Source organism: Rutidosis leptorrhynchoides, chromosome 4 (genome assembly GCF_046630445.1).
Source record: "Rutidosis leptorrhynchoides isolate AG116_Rl617_1_P2 chromosome 4, CSIRO_AGI_Rlap_v1, whole genome shotgun sequence".
Taxonomy (NCBI): domain Eukaryota; kingdom Viridiplantae; phylum Streptophyta; class Magnoliopsida; order Asterales; family Asteraceae; genus Rutidosis; species Rutidosis leptorrhynchoides.
Genome location: NC_092336.1, coordinates 15,810,001 through 15,817,184, shown reverse-complemented (window position 1 = coordinate 15,817,184; position 7,184 = coordinate 15,810,001).

The following is a 7,184-nucleotide window of genomic DNA, read 5'->3' as shown; positions in this document are numbered from 1 at the left end:
GTTATACATGATTTAAACTGTTGGCCTAATACGTGCTTGCTTTATGACTTACTGACATGGAAAATTTATTTTTCCTTGTTCAGATGTCGGATGTATCACCTGCTATCGTTTTGGGCAGTTTAGACTCGTCAGCCACCCCACCTGCTGCTGCTGCCGACACACCGATCCCGATACGCACCAGTGACCCCGGCGCTTCGTCTTCCAGAGCTAGTAGTAGTGCGCCGGCACCAGTGGCTACTATTGACGGACACGTGGACCCTACGGAGATTCCAGCTCCGTCTGATCCTGGACCCTCGGAGCCACACCCCTCGGAGGCACAACCCCGCATCGGTGGTGTTGTGATTCCCGCGGAGTTCGGGGAAGGGCCATTCCGTAACCATATGTGCATGCCGTGACGACGCGCTCCTAATGGACATTTAGTGCCGATTCGACCATTCAGATACAGACAGATGATGGCCGCTCATGGACGACCAGTTCAGCCACCCGTGTCACCACCACATGATTCTGATGATCCTTCATCCGATGACTCCTCTACAGATGACTCCAGTGACTCCGACGAAGAGAACCTTGATGACGTACCTATACAGCACCCTCTACCCCACCGAAGAAGCAGTACCGTCCTGATGGCACCGTCATTCCAGGGGTGAATGGAGGTCGTGCTTTTACTGACGCTTTTGGTAGGCGTCGTAGGGTTACTGCTCGTAAGCGGCTTGTGACGTACCCTGCCGACCCACAAGTGCGTAAGACACCCCGTTACGTACTGACTATTTCTGGAGCTGGAACGTCTGCACCCCGTTTCGTGCGGTCTGCACCACCCGCACCACCAGCACCACCTGCATCACCGGCACCACCTGCACCGCCAGCACCACCTGCCCCACCATCTCCCACTGTCGAGGAATTGACAAGGGAGGTGGGAATCCTCCGAGCTCGGGTTACTGAGCTCGAGGAGCAGTTGGCTCAGGTTTTAGACATCCTACACCCACCTTCACCGTAGGACCTTTTGTATTAGATTTCATGATGTAATCTAGTTGTAGTTTCATATTTCACTTATGTATTGTACGGACTTATTCTGATGTATGAAACTTATTATTATTAATGGAACTTTGCGTTATTTAAATTCTTACACGATGTTCTATTTACATTACTGTATGATGATTCTGTGGTATTTATACCTAGATGCGTTATTTAATAACATGTGATGTTTTGATTCCATGTTGGTTACTATATACTGTATTATTATATATTAAATACTGGATTTTGACTTGAGTCAAAATTTTTGTTTAGAACATCATGGCTAACGGTCGATCCACACCTACTGCTGCTCAAATTGAAGAGATGATCCAAGAACGTGTAGTCGCAGCCCTAGCAGAAAGAAACCTCCAAGCTCCACCGCCACCACCACCGGTTATCCCACCCGTTCGAAATGGGTGTACTTACAAGGAATTCCAGAGCTGTAAACCATATAACTTCAGCAGCACTGAGGGACCGGTTGGTCTCACCAGATGGTTCGAGAAACTTGAATCAGTATTCCGAGTTAGCAACTGTTCGGAGGACAACAAAACCAAGTTTGCTTCGTGCACGCTATCTGACGGCACGCTAACGTGGTGGAACACGTTAGCTCAAGCGAAAGGCATTGATGAGGCGTATGCTACGCCATGGGAGGAATTCAAAGCGGCTATGATTGAGGAGTATTGTCCGAGGACCGAAATACAAAAGATGGAGATGGAATTCATGCAGTTAAAGTCCGTTGGGAACGACCTTGATAGTTACAACAGGAGATTTTTGGAACTAGCCCTGATGTGTCCGACAATGGTCACCCCAGAATTCAAGCGAATGGAGAGATACTTCTGGGGACTCCCTAAGAGCATTAAGGGAAACGTCACCTCATCCAAACCACCAAATGTTCCTGAAGCGATGCGCATGGCGCATACTTTAATGAATCAAACCATCGATGAACCGGAGAAAACTAAGTCTGAAGCGGGTACTAGTGAGAAGCGCAAATGGGATAACCACAACAACAACAACAACAACAGGGGAAGAAACTATGAACAGAACCCGGCGAAACGACATGAGGGTTTCAGAGGAAATAACAACGGTGGAAACCCCAACCCCAACAACAACACCAACTCCAACCCGAACTACAAGGGAACCCTACCTCAATGCAAGAGGTGTTACAAACACCACACTGGGTATTGCAATGTTGTCTGCGAGAAGTGCCAACGGTCTGGGCATGTTGGAAAAGACTGCAAGGTTACCACTTTGAATGGGAAGCCAAACACCAACGGGCCGAAGAAGTGTTATGAATGCAGGCAGACGGGCAATTTCAGAAATGCGTGCCCAAACAAGCGTAAAGATGGCGGACCACCGCACGCTAGAGCTTTCAATGTTAATAAAAGGGACGCCCGAGAAAACCCTGACTTGGTGACAGGTATATTCAAAATCAACAATCTTTTAGCTTCTGTCTTATTTGATACTGGTGCGGATAGAAGTTATGTATGTAGACATTTTTGCGATAATATTAATTGGTGGTTAGTCCCGTTAAAAGAGAGTATGCTTGTCGAGGTCGCCAATGGAAAACTTGAGAAAGTTGACCATATTAGTCGAGGAGCTATCATCAACATAGCTGGTGCAGATTTCGAAATTGATTTGATACCTATCAAACTGGGAAGTTTTGACGTGATCGTTGGAATGGATTGGTTGAGCAAGATAAGGGCCGATATTATCTGTGGAGATAAAGCACTTCGCATACCACAAAGAGACGGTGAGCCACTGATCATCTACGGAGAGAGATGTACCTCGAAGTTGAACCTCATTAGTTGCGTGAAAGCGCAAAAGATTATGAAGAAGGGACGTCTTGCTGTCCTAGCGCATGTGAAGACAGTAGAAACTGAGGTGAAGAGCTTGAACGACGTTCGAATTGTGAACTAATTTTCTGATGTCTTCCCTGAGGAATTGCCTGGATTACTGCCGCAGAGAGCAGTAGAGTTTCAGATTGATTTAGTGCCAGGAGCTGCACCTGTAGCTCGCGCACCTAATAGACTCGCACCTTCCGAGATGCAAGAATTACAGAGCCAACTACAAGAACTACTTGACCGAGGGTTTATCCAACCAAGTTTCTCGCCTTGGGGCGCACCTGTGTTGTTTGTGAAGAAGAAGGATGGATCCTTCCGTATGTGTATTAACTACCGTAAACTCAACAAATTGACTATCAAGAATCGGTATCCTCTTCCACGAATTGATGATCTTTTTAACCAACTACAAGGATCGAGCGTTTACTCAAAGATCGATTTGCGATCCGGTTATCACCAGTTGAGGGTGAAAGAAAGTGACGTGATGAAAACTACATTCAGGACCCGTTATGGTCATTATGAGTTTCTCGTGATGCCATTCAGATTAACCAATGCACTTGCCGTGTTCATGGACCTCATGAATCGTGTCTGCAAGCCGTACTTGGATAAGTTTGTTATCGTCTTCATAGATGATATCCTCATCTACTCTAAGAGCGAAGAAGAACATGAGCAACACCTCCGACTGGTACTTGAACTCTTGAGACAAGAGCAACTTTACGCCAAATTCTCCAAGTGTGAATTTTAGTTGAAGGAAGTTCAATTTCTGGGTCATGTTGTGAGCGACCAGGGTATCAAAGTTGATCCCGCCAAGATTGAAGCCATCAGCAAGTGGGAGACCCCCACTACTCCGACGCATATTCGCCAATTCCTAGGTCTCGCCGGTTATTACCGAAGGTTTATTGAAGGATTCTCTCTGATTGCGCGTCCTTTGACCGCGCTGACTCACAAGGGCAAGAAGTTCATTTAGGAACCCACACACGAATCAGCATTCCAAACTTTGAAGAAGAAGTTAACCACCGCACCTATCCTATCACTTCCTGAGGGCAGTGACGACTTTGTTGTTTATTGTGATGCATTAAAGAGTGGTTTTGGTTGTGTACTGATGCAACGATCAAAGGTTATTGCCTATGCCTCCCGACAATTGAAGATTCACGAGCGGAACTACACTACTCATGATCTTGAACTTGGAGCCGTTGTCTTTGCGCTCAAATTGTGGAGACATTATTTGTATGGAACTAAGAGCACTATCTTCACCGATCACAAGAGTCTCCAGCACATCTTTAATCAGAAGCAATTGAATATGAGACAGCGTCGATGGATCGAGACGCTCAACGACTACGATTGTGAACTCCGTTATCATCCTGGCAAGGCCAATGTTGTAGCTGACGCTTTGAGCCAAAAGGAGAGGATGGCACCTCTTCGTGTTAGGTCTCTGAACATCACCATCCATTCGAACCTCAACAACCAGATCAGAGTAGCCCAAGATGAGGCTCTCAAGGAGGAGAACATATCTCACGAACATTTGAACATACTTGTCTCTCGATTCGAGGTTAGGGAGTCTGGACTCCGATGTTATGCCGGAAGAATTTGGGTACCTCTTTATGGAGATCTACGGAACCTTATACTTGATGAATCACACAAATCGAGATATTCGATTCATCCTGGAGCGGGCAAGATGTACCACGATCTTAAAGAACAGTATTGGTGGCCGAATCTTAAGAAGGACGTTGCGACCTATGTTGGTAAATGTTTAACCTGCTCGAAAGTTAAAGCCGAGTATCAGAGACCTTCTGGGTTACTTCAACAGCCGGAAATCCCACAATGGAAGTGGGAAAGGATCACGATGGATTTCATTACCAAGCTACCAAAGACGGTGGTCGGATACGATACCATTTGGGTTATTGTTGACCGCCTTACCAAATCTGCACACTTTCTAGCGATGAAGGAAACAGATACAATGGAGAGACTTGCTCAACTGTACATCAAAGAGGTTGTATCTCGTCATGGTGTACCTTTATCGATCATCTCAGATCGTGATCCCCGTTTTGCTTCCAGATTTTGGCGTTCTTTGCAAGAAGCCATGGGAACTCGTCTTGACATGAGTACTGCTTATCACCCACAGACTGACGGGCAAAGTGAACGGACGATTCAGACATTAGAATACATGTTGCGTGCATGTGTCATTGATTTTGGAAAGACCTGGGAAAGACATTTGCCATTGGCCGAATTCTCGTACAACAACAGTTATCACTCTAGCATTAATGTTGCACCTTTTGAAGCGTTGTATGGCCGCAAGTGCCGATCTCCTATTTGTTGGGCCGAAGTAGGCGAAAAGCAAATCACCGGACCCGAGGTAGTCCACGAAACAACGGAGAAGATTGCTCAGATTCAAGCTAGACTTAAGACTGCCCGTGATCGCCAAAAGAGTTATGCTGATCTTAAACTTAAAGACTTTGAATTCAATGTTGGTGATCGTGTAATGTTGAAGGTTGCACCTTGGAAAGGTGTGATCCATTTTGGAAAACGTGGAAAGTTGAACCCACGATACATTGGTCCTTTCGAAATATTGGAACGTGTTGGACCCGTTGCTTACCGATTGGATCTACCAGCACAATTGAGCTCAGTTCATCCTACCTTCCATGTGTCAAACTTGAAGAAGTGTCTTGCTGCACCCGAACTTATCATACCACTGGAAGAACTTACAATTGACGACAAACTCCACTTTGTGGAAGAACCAGTTGAGATTATGGATCGTGAGATCAAAACTTTGAAACGCAACAAGATTCTGATCGTCTGAGTACGATGGAATGCCAAACAAGGACCTGAGTTTACTTGGGAGCGAGAGGATCAAATGATGCGGAAGTATCCTCACCTTTTCTCGACTCCTCCATCTACCTCAGCTTAAATTTCGGGACGAAATTTTCTTTAACAGGTGGGTAATGTAACGACCCTGGATTTTCCAACATTTATTTATTAATAATTATTATTATTAATACGTATGATTAAACGAATGTATGTTATTACATTTACATGTTGCCATGATTGCCCGTACTTGACTTTAATTGCCCGAAACATCTTTGTGACACACGAAACTTTCACGAATAATATTTTTAGATATTATTTACATTCATGATTAAGTTTTATTAATCATTTTGATTAACTAAGGTTATTAGTTGATTACTTGGGCCTTTACTAGTGTTATTGGACTTTTACTTGAATTATCTCTTATTTGGACTTGGGCTCACTTTGATGGACTTGATTAGCCCACCCTACATTTTAAATGGACTTAGTTAGCCTACTAACTCAAGTAAGTATCATTTGGCAATGGAACTAGATAGTTATTACTTAAGGAATCTTGCTACAACTCTTTCCCATAACAATACACCAAATGACCAACTTTATGAACCTTTACATGCTAGTAACCATTGAACTTTGGCCTCCCTCTTTTTTTTGCTGCAGTAGTGACCAAGAGAGTGCACAAGAGGATTCAAATCTTTTTTTTACATTACTTGTTCACTTGTTTATTCTCTCATTTTCTCACACACACTTAACTTGCATTTTCTCTCAAACTTTCCTCTCATCTTTTGCTCTCTACTTTGTAAGTATCATGAGTTTTCTTCTTCCTTTTTCTTGACATAAAACCGAACCAAGCACCCTTAAATCATCATCATCTTTGTTCCTTGTTGTTATTTATTTGTAGTTGTTAGTTGTTGTTACTTTGTTACTTACTTACATATACAAGAATCAAACTCATTAGTTTCATTCTTCATTTATCTTGTAATTTCAAGAACACACAAGAACTAAACTTACTAGTTTATGTTCTACATATATTGTTTCAAAAGATTATAAGTTCATGTGTTGAAAGCATACTTGTGAATCATGTTTGTAAACTTTAAAGTTTACATTCTTAAAGATCAAACTTAGGCTTGAATCTTTAAAGTATGCAACTCATGAACTTATTTACTTGTTTACTTAGTTTATGTCTTCATTTTATGCACTTTAATTTCATGTTGTTGGTTGTTATTGGTCAAATGTTACTAGTTAACTTTGATTTCATTAATCTTGAACTAAAGTTAACTTTAAAAGTTCAAGAACATGTAAGTAAACTTTCTATTACTATAACTTTGTACACTTATGCTTGAACTAGGGTTTTGAGTCTTGGATCTTCAAGATCTAACTAAGAACTATGTTCTACTACTTAAGATCTTGATTCCATAAGTTTACTTCAAGTTTGTAACTTGTTTTTACTTTTAAAGTTCATGTAAGTGTTAGATCTAAGACCTTGATGTAACTTTGGTTCATCAACTTCATACAACTCTTAAGTGAGTTGATCTA